Genomic DNA, 12,585 nt, shown 5'->3' with positions numbered 1-12,585 from the left:
ATATTGACTCATGTGACTCCTTAAGGTCTCTGAGCTCCTACCGTGTGTGATCATACAAATATGTTATTCCTTGAGAAATTCCTTTAATGATCTGGAAAAACTCCCATCATTCACGAGTTCAAAAAACAAAAACTTCTTGTCGAACGCAGAGATTTAGACTAGAAAACACAGGGAAATGTTTCTCATTAAGCACAAGAGAACTTCAGCCATAATAAAATTATTTCCTTTCCAACTTAACGTCGGTTATTAGAAATTGCTCTCTGCAGCCAGTGTTTTTAAGGCTGCCCCTAATGGCCCGCTTCCTTACATGTAATTTCTCTTTTAAGGCTTCTATCATTTGCTCTATCTGTATCCACAAGTAGTTTGGGTCTATTGATGAATTTAGGCCTTTTTAAAAATAAATTAAAGTTCTTCCCTAAATCCTGTTCGTTTCCAACTGACTCCCGATCCTCCGAACTGTCAAAGTCAGAACACTGGAAAACTTGAAAGTGAAGCGTAAGGATTAGATGCATCTAGAATACATACATTAACCTATGTTGGCATTATGCCGATACCCTGAGAATGAGGTGTCTATAAAGGATTATTTCAGGAACTGGGAAAACTCACTGTCATTCTAAGAATTCATTTTTATTAATAGCTTCTTTGATTTGGTAGGATCGCTTTACTCCTATGAGGGGGTGGTGGTTGCCCCTAACCACATTCAGCATTATTGCAGAGTTTCTCCCCATCGTGACTGAGGGGCATTCTGATTATATAAAGGAGACTATGTTGGGGCTGGACCTAAGAAGTCCGACAGAACACCGAAAAGAGCTTCAAATTCTTTAAGCACTCCCTCCTCCCTGTCCCCAAGGCACCAGCCCGATCCAAGATGGCTTCCCAGAAACAGGTAACTAAATGTTTTAGTTTAGAGCGCCCCCAACTGCGGGGGTCAAAAAAAAAAAATGCCAAAGAGGACTGAACCCCTGTGAACTGAGCCTTCGGAGGCGAGCTACCGCCAGATTTTTATTTTCAATCAGGCATATCTGTGGTTGCCTACGTACCCTTCTCAGCCTTTTAGGACCTCCCACCCTCGAGAGACTTCCTGGATGGCACTCACACTACCCTGCTTGGAGAGGCCGGGCGTCGGCCCTGCCATTGGTGGGTGGGAGAGTAGGTGGGCGGAGCCGAGCTAGAACGGACTACTAGCAAGCTAGATTGAGGCGAGGGCTGGCCATGCTCCGCCGGAAGGCGCCTTGTTCTCCGAAAGGGTGAGTTGAAACGCTGGCTGGAAAGGAAACACCAGGACTGGTTCAGGTAGGCTTCCCGCTCACGCCTGCTCCTCAGTGCTAGCCCAAGGGTATTTGCAAAAGCTAAGGCTCTTAGAATTGGTTTCAGTAACTCATCCTCCTCGCTCCCCCGCCCTTTGCCTGTCCGCCAGTTGTTGAGGGATCAGGTGCTGGGTGATGCTCTGGACTGAACCATTCTCCTTTGTGAGAGGCCGGGGGAGAGGCCAGCTGCCGGGCCGCGGGGCCCCAGCCGCGCGGAGCCGCGAAGGGATCGGCCCCGGCCGCTGTGGAGTTTTAGGGCTTGTCATTGCAATGCTGGGCGTGGTGTAGATTTGAGGCAGCTCCTTGTTCTCCTTGCCCCTTCAGAGGAGGGAAAACTCCCTGACTCCTTTTGGTTACTCCATACTTTGGACTCAAGTGGGAGGTTAGGGTTTTTTTTTTTCTTTTTCCTTTTTTTTTTTTATTAATAATAAAGGTGGGTAGGAACATGTGGGGTGAATGTGTGCAGATTGTTATACATTATTAGGTGTAATTTCTTGGATATTTGGGAGAAGAACAGCAGGCTTTTGGAGAGTGTTTAGAGATGGTGGGAAGAGAGGAGCTCAAGCCTTGGATCTCCATTGACAGGTCTGCAGAGCTTACTGGTTTTCTGTTGCATTATGTAAACTCTTCACTGGCAGAAGACCCCTCCCCCTGCCTCAGAGCGAATGCAATTTCTTTATTTACCTGTCTCTAGTGTCGCAGGGAATTTCCCTGCCATTGCAGCAGCTGTGCAAATGCAGCAGCTAGCTCCTACCTTATAGGGCAGACCTGAAGTGATTAAGGTCTTCAAAGAAGAGGTGTATAGTGGAAGTGTATAGGTGTATAGATGTTTAGTGGACCAATCTCTTTTCAATGACTGAGCATAGTAAGCCAAAAAAGTCGAAGACTTAGAACTCGATGTCTTTTTCTTTTAAAGAATAGACATAGTGGAACGGCCCAAACACACGCCAAAAGGAGCTGCATTATCGTTGTCTACTGCATCCTACCATCGCACCTGCAGCCGCAGATTATTTATTTACTCTTCCTGTTGTTCTGAGCCTGTCAGTTCAGTCGGGAATTCTCTGACTGGGTTAGCTTTGGCGTCAGGTCCTTCCTGGTGTGAGGCAGTTTAGATACTAGAAAGTGAGTTTGTGATGTGAATAATGCCCTCTGTTAATTAGATAATGACTTCTGCTTAAGAATTTTATTTGTATTGGTCACCAAATAGGTTTCAGAACAAATTGTGGTCAACCTCTTAGCGCCAGAACGTGGGAAGCTTCTCATTCCAATTGTTTTGGAATTATTCTGCTCCTTAAAAGAAAAAGTTATGATAAAAAAGCAACATTTCCCCTTTATGAAGACCTGGGTTGCAAGAGTGGCACGCCAGTGGATCTGCAAGGCAAAAAGAAGGACACTGGCCAAAGAGAGGGTAGGCGTGTGTGTGAAGAGACAGGCTTAGGGGGAGGTTTAAAACTGAAATAGCAAAGGAGCAATGGATTGGGATAAGGGATTCGATGGAGTGATGTATGGGTGCTTACACAAGTCTCACCTTTCCCGTATTTTCTCTATCCTGTGCATCGGGCCTTTTGATTTTGTCAATTCCCAAATTGACAAAATTGATTTAGACGTGGATAGAAAATGGTAGAAATCTGCTAAGCTGATTGTCAATCACTAGGAAACAGATCTTGTATTTCCCAGGGCAGCCTTCTTTGTTGGAGTAGAAGAATCCTGGTGTTGGGGTGGAAGAATCCTAGCATTGTGGTAACCACCACTGCAGAGTTTTGGTTGTAACAGGAAAAATTTGACATTTTTGTGAAGTGTTAAGTTTCTGATAGGCAAGGTAGGATGGTGAGGGAGATCAGACTCTAATGGAAACCATTGTATACATCTCCTTTGAAAAGGTGTGATTGTTCTAAGCAAAACTACCGCTTAAGATTAATTTGTGAGTGCCAAGAACTGTGTTTGCTTACTGAATGAGATTTTATATTCTCATCTATTGAAAGACTGACATTTTCAGAGCATTCAGATGGATACTAAATCCTTTGAAGCCCTGCAAGAGTTAAGCTATCTTCTGAGCTTACATTGAGCCTAATACCTTGGGAATAAACAGAAGACAAATATTTTTCTGGACCTTCCACCCTCAGTCCTCTTCTGGACTTGGCATTTGGGCAAGTCCCTGATCTGCAGGTCTTTGCATGACCTACCCTTGCACCACTGTGACCAACCTCGTACTGTATTTACTATTTTACCTTTAACATTCGATTCCTTGATAGACTTATCATTTCATATCTTACTCAGTTTATATATCTCCTGTTTAATTTGTTTTTTATTCTTTTCCTCACAAAGTTGGTGGTTTTCCTGTCATCCTTCCACTATGATTTTGTTCACTTTGCTTTTTGTTTTTATTCACTGACATTGAAACTTCTTGCTTCTGTCTTCCTGAATCCTTTTAAGGAATGTAAAGAATCCTTAAGTTTCAAGATGTGGTTCTTTTAGTACCTAGTACCCAAGTGAAAGTTGTATTTCTATTTAAAACTGTTATATGAACTGTTTACCATTGTCTACAAGTTTATTTACCCATTTGTTACACTCTAAATTTTCACTTAAATAACCTTTCCCCTTCTTAACCTCTCAGCTTTGTCTTGTGGTATTAAGTTGTAATTTAGCTCTTTTTTTTGTTTGTTTTCTAACTCTATTTCATATTGCCTTTAAGATTTTCATCATATTTGTATTGCAAAATAATGCACCTTTTTGTAGTTACTGGTGTTTTAAATCTAAACTACAAAGTATGTTAGTCTCTGAGATTTCTCATTAAGCTGTTCTGTAGGTATCTTTTTTTTTTCCCCTTTACCATCTATTACTTTCTGTCCTTCACCAAGCTTTTGGTTGTTCAATGTCACCTGAAGCGAAATGGTCAATTTAAAAAATATCTTAATTCTCGCCTTCAGATTTTAGTTGGAGACTTTAAAAAATAAAACACTTAATTTCTATCTACCACTGTATGTTGCATGATAATCCGAAATCCACCAGGCATAAACAGAAACTGGAGTGTCATAGATAATTGTTGCTTTACATTCGTCTTCAGCAGGGATGGATCCAGGAATATATTCCAAGCAGTGTAAAGAAACCAGACAATGCTCTAGTTTCTTCGATTTCAAACTATATATTCTTACTAGTTTGTTTGCAAAGAGTTCCCAGAACATTAGACCCACTCCTATTCAAATAAAAATACGAAAAATTTCAAAGACAAACCAAGAATTTTTCAAATTATTCACTCTTAAACATAATTATTAAGAAAAGGTTGGGTTTGTCATTGAAAGAATGAAATATCCCTTATTTTATTTCCTCTGTACATTTTCAGAGAACTTTGTTGTATATGGCTTCATTTTATTTGGCATTTTCAAACTTTATTTCATTTTAAAAAGGTAATTAAATGACATGCTACTGAAATTACTAGGTAATAATAGGACTGTGCTTCTTTTCTCTCTTGTATGTCAGCATGTTAAATGTGATAGTTCTAATCCTTTGGGTAATGTCCCAATATTCCAATAATTAGTAATTCTGTAGTAACACTTTTTTGTTTTGAGTCTGTAATTCTCTTAAAACTATGTCAGTACTTTTCTGAGAAAGGATGCATATTAACTTAATTCTTCATTTCATCTGAGAGGAAGGACGTTCAAGAGCTGTAAAGTCTTTCAGATTTCTTCAATTGTCTCTATGCTCAGTATAGAAACCTTTGGAATAGCCTGCTTTCATTTTTTCTTCCACAACATAGTTTGGGGATCCACTACATCTTTGAGAATTATTCCTTTGGGACGTGGGTATTCAGAAGTACATTGTCCCATTAGTGATATGAGAATTTCTTCTTTGTTGGTTCTAGAAGAAATCAGTTATTTTGGTAGTTTGGTTGCCTATTTAGAGCCTAAATCGTAGGAAGATTTTATAATGGAACATTATTTTATCAGATATACATGTACATAAGGAAACTGAATGACTGGGAAGATTTTTCTGGATTTTTGAATAGGGGCTACCAAGTTGTGTGAGCACTAAACTTTCACTGAGTGGTTTATTCTTCATTGCTTCTACTCAGTACTCAGTACTCAGTCATTCTCTTTGTTTTACCCCTAACTAATGTGTCTCGGGAGTGGAGCACATTAGTCAGCTCCTTGTTTATTAACACTTCATTTCTCCAGTAAATACAGTGCTTTTGCCTGTTTTTCAGGTATGCCTCCTGTTGAGGCCACATTTTTTGCGAGGTCTTAAATATACATAGTATATGTAATGATCACGTTCATTCTCTGCTCTTCTGTAAGTCTTGGGAGTCAAAAGTTGAGGCAGTTGGATCTGGGCGTGTGAACTACCAAAGGACAGCGTAGTCAGTTGGAGAACTGTTAAGTTCCCACAAGCAGGCATTGAGAAAGTAAAGCAGGCATTGAGAAGTGCTGTAAGATAGACTCTGGTATCGGGGCTCCACACAGGAAAGATGGCGCCTGCCTGCCTGCCGGCTGCGGGGAAGGAGGGCCCCACGCAGGGAAAATGGGGACTGTCCCTCCAGTGCTCGCCTCGAAGTTACACAACTCAGTCTTTCCCCATATGTCTCCGACACCCCCAGAGTTACCGTCTGTCTGCCGAGCCCAGGCCTCCTTTCCTTGGATCTAAGGTCCCCAGTAAATTCTGGTGCTGCTGTTCACTGTGACCTTGGGCAAGTTTCTTGGCCTCCCGGAACCTCATTTGTAAAATGGAGAAAACACTGGTAGAACTACTGAATGAGATAACTGATGAAAAGAACTTAGCACACTTCCAGGCACATGATTCAGCCCATCAGTCCAGCCTGTCTAGAGCCATCTGGTTCCTGTTGATGTTTTTGCAATCTATCTTTTTTTTTTTTAATTCAACTACAAATTTGGTAAACAGGTGTTTTATATTTTCAACTAGGTCTTTAATAAAAATGTTGTACAGGTCAAAAAAAAAAATAGACTCTGGTTTCATCCCTACAAATATAAAAATGATTAATTGAATTACCTGGATGTTGCCCTAGACACCAGTGCTGGTTGAAGTCAGTTATTTATTTGTTTGTTTATTTATTTATTTATTTATTTTAGTTGCAGGTGTACAAAACAACATAGTGATTAGACATTTACACGACTCACAAAGTGATAACTCCCTCTAAGTCTACTACCCCTCTGACATGGTGCACAGCTATCACAATACCATTGACTATATTCCCTATGCTGTGCTTTACATACCATGACTACTGTGTTTTCCCGAAAACAAGACCTAACTGGAAAATAAGCTCTAGCATGATTTTCCAGGATGACATCCCCTGAACATAAGCCCTAATGCATCTTTTGGAGCAAAACTTATTAAGACCTGGTCTTATTTTCGGGGAAATGCAGTGTGTGTGTGTGTGTGTATATATATTTTTATTGATTCGATACTATTTTACATTAGTTTCAGGTGTACATCGCATTTTATATAAATGGTTAGGCATTTATATAATCTATGAAGTGATCCCCCAATAAGTCCAGTACCCATCAGAAACCCTACATAGTCCATGGTTTTGAGGTTAAAAGGTTGTACTGCTTTCTCAGCCCGGTAGTACTAGAGTCCTTTCATCCTGCCCAGCAGCCTTGCTATTCTAATTATGAAACTTTTACATCTATTTCAGTATCCCACCATTCTGCTTAGCAGATCAGCTCCACCAAGTCTCTAAGGAGTAATTTTGCTTTGAGAGAAACCTTTAGTGGTACTCTTTTAAATTATTGGACAGGGAATAATAAACTCCTCTTTATTTGCCTACAGTGTGCCAAACATTGTACATTATCTTTTAATCTTCAGAATAATCCTGAAATGTATGTGCTGTTAGCTTTATTTTACAGAAGCAAGCAAAATAAGACTTAGGCTTGGTAGCTTAACTAGGAGTAGGACTCCAGTCTGTTGGACTTCAAAGCCCATTCGTTGTCCAGCCTCCCCCCTTTAAAAGTTCAGTGCTGACTCCTGTGGGAGAAAAGGTCTTTGACTAATAAGACCGTAGACAGCTCAGTGTCTGGTAGCCTGCTACAGAGTACCTTTAGCTGTTGGAGAGCCTTGAGAATGTAAAATTTCTTTTTGTCTTTGTATCTCTGTTAAAAGGCGAAAAAGAATAGTTTGTTTCTTTTCATTTAACTGTTATTTTTGAAGACAAGATTATGTGAAATACTTTAAGCTCTACAGAGGAAAATCACTTGGTCAGTCTTGCAAATAACTCCCATTTTTCAGCCAATGGAAGTCAAACTAATGCACTAAATTTTCATAAATCCCGTGTCACTGGGTTATTTTTTTGTGCCTAGAGGCACAAGTGTGATAATAACTGCTTTATAATGTTTCTCCTCCTCCCCTCCTACACACTTTTTTAACATAAATGTTGCAATGAAAACAATTCCTCATAAATAATTAAATAAATACTTGTATTTTTCTGTGAGGCTGAGCAAATGTATGTATACTTGGCCCCGTTAAAGTAGGGCATGCAAGAGTGGTATGGGGGAGCATACAGAGGACCGGGGCTGTTACCTAAATTTTATACACATAGGTAGTTACTTATGCTGATGCCCCAAAGTGGCTTCATACAAGGTGAATATCTTGATCCAGTTAGATATTGTTCATCTGGAACCCTTAATATTATTTTCACCTTGGTGACCATGTGCCATGAAGAGGAACTTCTCTAGATCCTGTCTAACTTGACCTAAGGGCAGTGATCCTTAAAGATTAGGCTCTTATTTTCTGTCTTCAGACTCAGGCCAAAACTCTAGGGTTTTACTGGAAAAATATCTACAATGAGGCTGACTTAAAAATGAATCCATGCCCTATTTTTCAAGTCATATGGGTATAGTGTCATCCATTCGCTTCTTGCCACAGCTTAAAATTGGCCACCACTGAGGCTTTATGGTCCCAAGTCTAAAAGAGATAACTGAAATTTTATTACTTTCAACAGTGATTATCACACTATAGAAAATAGTCTTTAATATAATATGTATTGCAGCCCCTTGTCCTCTATGTAAAAACTGTGTCTGCTGCAGGTCCCAACAAGTGAAGATGGCTTATGATTTTATAATGCTGCTTCTGAATGTTTCTGGTAGGATGTGTGCCACTGCCCATCCATTTGTTACTGTCTCTGCAGTCCGAGGGGAGTCCTTGGTTTTGCTCAGAAACTTCCCTGTTAGCCCTCCGCAGCCCCACTCCCACACACCTTTGGCTGGAAGTTGAAAAATGCATTCCTTCAACAAAAGTAAATGGAATGCCCAATACCACCTGGTAAACAAAGGGACTGTTGGAATGAATAAGTCGTATACAGTCCCTTGTCCTGTGGAACTCACATTCTAATGTGGGGTGGTGGTAGACATCAAACAATTACCTGCATAATCAGTCATTCAATTTCTATTACAAAAAAGAAGTTACGGATGTTACAAGAGAATTTATAATAGAGACATGTAACCTAGAGCCTGGTGGTGTAGGGTGGTTAAGTTTGTGACTTCTAAAGCCACACTGCCCAAATTTGAAACTGGCACCACTTTTCACTAGCTATGGGATGTTGGGCAAAAATTACTTGTATCTCTGTGCCTCAGTTTCCTCATCTGTAAAAATAAAGATAGTTATTTCAGGCTTAAGAAAATTAAAAGGGTCATACATTTTCATTGTTTAGAAGAGTGCCTGCATGTAATGTCCACTGCATAAATTTGGCTGTTTTTTTTGTCTGGGAGGTCAGGGAAAGCTTTTTTTTTTTTTTTTTTTTTTGATGATGTTGAAATGAGCTTTGAAGAATAAGAATTAAATAGGCAGTATGGAGGGGAATCAGTTAGAAGTCAGTTGCACTAGTTTGGGGAAGTGAGGATGGTAAATTGACCCAGAATGTCAATAGAGGCAGAAGTGGATGGATTTGAGGGCTATTTATGAGGTAAAGGTAGGATTTAAAATATTGCCTGTAGGTGGTAAGGTAAGGAAGAGGGTTTCTGGTCTCTGCAGCTATGAATGTATAGGAGATGCTGGAGGACGATTACCACCTTTGTGTGTGTGTATGCATGGTGGTGGGGATGCAGGAGACTAGATAGACTATGAAGGAATCCGTGCCCTTGAGGTTATACGCCTCTTACAGGGGAGTTGGACGAGGGGGTCTTAAAAAGAAAATATAGAATGAGAAGGAAAGAGGGCTCTAAGGACCAAAGTTTGGTGAACTTGAACAATGAAAGGCTGGTAGAGGAGAATAATAGCTAAAGAGAAGAGGTAGAAAAAGAGGCAGAAGGATAACCAGAAAAGTGTGGTGTCTTGGAAACCATCCAAAAAAAGTGTTTGAGGGCAGGACTGGTTTTTCTGAAATCCTTATGACCCTTTCTTGGATCCCTAAGAGTCTTGACTTAGGTCTCATCACTCAAAGTTGGATACTAGTGATTTAGAACATCTACAGCAGGTTCAGGCTGACTGAAACCAATTAGTTAAACATTATCTTCATACTCTAGAATCTAAAGTGTAGTTATTCCTGTTTGCCTTAAATTAGATTTAATATAGAGGAAGAAAACTAAAGTGTACATTCAAGTTCCTAGGTATTAATGAATTATTTTGGAGGCCGTTGATCTGAGTAGTGATCCCCTCTAAGGCTGATTCACATTTCTTAAGTAGGTAGACTCACTGGCAAAACCAATCTTTTTCCAACTATCCAGCAACATTTGTTGAGTACCTCCTAGGACATAGTGGTTATATGCCAAATACTGTGCTAGGTGTTTCGTTAATCCTCATTAGTGGTCTTGTAACTTGATCCTCCGTTGTAGAAAGAACTAGACTCAGAAAGGTTAATTTACTTGGAGGGACAGAAATTTGAACCCAGATCCCTCTGACTTCAAAGTTCATTATACTTCTATGTACAAATATAAATAAAATACAGAGTAGAAGATAATTTTCCTAAAAAAATACTTTGCAAAAATGCTATGAAAGGTCATGTGGAACTGATTACTTTTGGCTTGACGATGAAAAGCAGGGCTCAAAAAAGGCTTTCAATTATTAAATCCAATGGACATTTTAAAGTTCTTGTATTATTGGACATTTTTGCTTTGTTCAACAAAACTTATCACTCTTTCCCCTTGTAATACTCTATCCTTTACTTCTGTTTCATTGTACTCTCTGCTTCTCTAACTTTTCTTTCTCAACCTGCTCGGTAGGTGTAGCTTATTCTGCTTTTTAAATCTTGATGTTCTCCTGGGTTCCTCCTTAGCTTTTTTCATTTTGCACCAAAAATCTCAACGAGGTTTCCAGCTAAGCATTTTGTTTAGCCTGTATAATGTTTAAAACATTTTTTGAAAAATTAGTTATCTACATTTAAAACCTAGAAGATTTACATAAGACTGTATTTCTGGCTTTTGAAAAATCTGAAGTTCTCTCTCAACCTTGGATGTGTGTTTCCACATGGCCCCACTTAACTAGAGCTGAATAGCAGCCACTCTCTTTGAAATGGACGTGGGTTCTCCAAGTCTTCATAGACCCCAACATTCTCTAGTGTCTTCCCATCAGTATTGGTGCAGTTTTTCATATATTTGCTCTGCCCTTCACATTCTCTGGGTAATCTTCAACTCTTGAAACTACCATTTAGATGCTGATGACTCTAAATCTATCACCAAGCCAACGTTTAGATTTATACGTCCAACCTCCTATTGAATATCACTACCTAACATACTGTAAGTGACTTGGACTCAACATGGTTGAACTCATCTTTGCCTCTAAACTCTAGGTTCTACTGATTTTTATGCCCAAAGTATTGCTCGGCTCTGTCCCTTCCTTCCCATCATTATCTTTTGAACCACCTTGCCGTGATTCAGGCCCTAATCATCTAGTTAGGATTCTTGTTTGCAAACAGCAAAAATCATCTTTTGGCTTATGTAAGCAGAAAGGGAATTTATTGGAAGGATGTTGTATGGCTCACAAAATCAACGGGAATGCTAGAGAATTTGGTTTAGAAAATGATCTGAAACCAAGGGCAGTTAGAGACATGGAGAACTTGGCCAAGGTCACACCAGTGAACAGTCTGTTTAGGATGCGCAGTAGAACTCTGGTGTCTGCCATTGCTGAATATTGTCTAACTACTTGGTTCTGGGTCTTTGCATTACCTCTTCAAAGTCAAAGTTCCCCATAGGCGTGTGTACTTCAATGAGCCTACTAGATCATGTGTGTACTTGGTCTCTGCCAGGAAGAAGAAGCAAGCTCTAATCCCACCCCACCCCCTGGCTCTATAGTGGGAGGTAAGATCCAGCTTCCATTTGAAGACTTTTACCTTGAGTTATTCCCCCAAAATAGTAAGGGGGCTTTTGGCTCCTGGGCAGAAATAAAAATCAGCAAATATCCACTATACAACCCTTTTCTGGATTACCTTAGCATACTCCTAATTGCTTCTATGTACTCTGTCCCATCATCCCCCAAATCTATTCTCTATCCAACAGCCAGAGTTAGCTAACCAAAATGCAGTTCCGATCATGTCATTCCATGTTTCAGTGGCTCCTCCTCTACCTATAAGAAAATGCTTTAACGTAGTGTTTAAGGCCCTCCGTACAGGGTCTGGCCCTTACCTATCTATTCAGTCTCATCTCCCTCTAATTTCTTCTTTGTGATTTACACTTTGGCAAGACTGAACTACAGAACTACTGAAGAGTTTCCGCTACATGTCTCATGTTATTTCTCATTGCTGTGCTTTGTTTTGCCTTTCCTCTTACTGTTCCTGCTGCCTGAATATCCCTTTCTTGTATTTCACTTCCCTTTCCTGGTTAACTCTTCCTCATCTATTAGGAAACTACTTCTTTCATACCTTTTCGTCCTAAGTTATGAAGTCCCTTTCATCTGTAATAGAGCCCTGCTATTTCATTGCATATATCACCTTGTATTATTAGAATTGTCTACATTTGTCACTACTGTCATACTTCCTACTGTTCACCCTCTCCCCACATTTAATACACAAATGTACTCCTACATATTGTGAGTTCTTTGAGGGTAGAGATCATGTCTTACTCACCTTTGGTTCAATAATACTACCACATTACTTGGTATATCATGTGTTTAATAAGTGTTGAAATAATGAAGAGGCATTTGATACAGATCTTAGATCACATAAGTAAGACTTTTGATAAGGCAAAGAAATGAAATAAGGATGGCATATAATTTGAAGGCAATAACAGAAGCTAGGCCCAGATGAGAAAAAAAATATGACAACAGTAAATTGTCTTTTTCTTTGCTAGCATATAAGTGTATGTGTAGAAAAATAGTTGGAAATAAGACTGGAAAGGCAAAA

The 12,585-nt window shown here is 39.7% G+C and overlaps 1 protein-coding gene across 3 annotated transcripts in view; it reads left to right on the top strand.

Annotated features, from left to right (window-relative positions):
* The first annotated feature begins 1,200 nt into the window (after positions 1-1,200).
* The window catches only part of CHD8 (chromodomain helicase DNA binding protein 8), a 57,786-nt gene continuing 46,401 nt past the window's right edge, over positions 1,201-12,585 (top strand). For 2 of the 3 annotated variants that reach the window (XR_004423257.1, XM_033108918.1), the window contains exon 1: positions 1,201-1,293. The gene's annotated coding sequence lies outside the window, so the exon portion shown is untranslated. The remainder of the gene's footprint in view (positions 1,294-12,585) is intronic. The other variant, XM_033108919.1, reaches the window with a different exon arrangement.

Source organism: Rhinolophus ferrumequinum, chromosome 6 (assembly GCF_004115265.2).
Source record: "Rhinolophus ferrumequinum isolate MPI-CBG mRhiFer1 chromosome 6, mRhiFer1_v1.p, whole genome shotgun sequence".
In the NCBI taxonomy this organism is placed as follows: domain Eukaryota; kingdom Metazoa; phylum Chordata; class Mammalia; order Chiroptera; family Rhinolophidae; genus Rhinolophus; species Rhinolophus ferrumequinum.
This window is presented reverse-complemented; position numbering and strand designations above follow the sequence as displayed.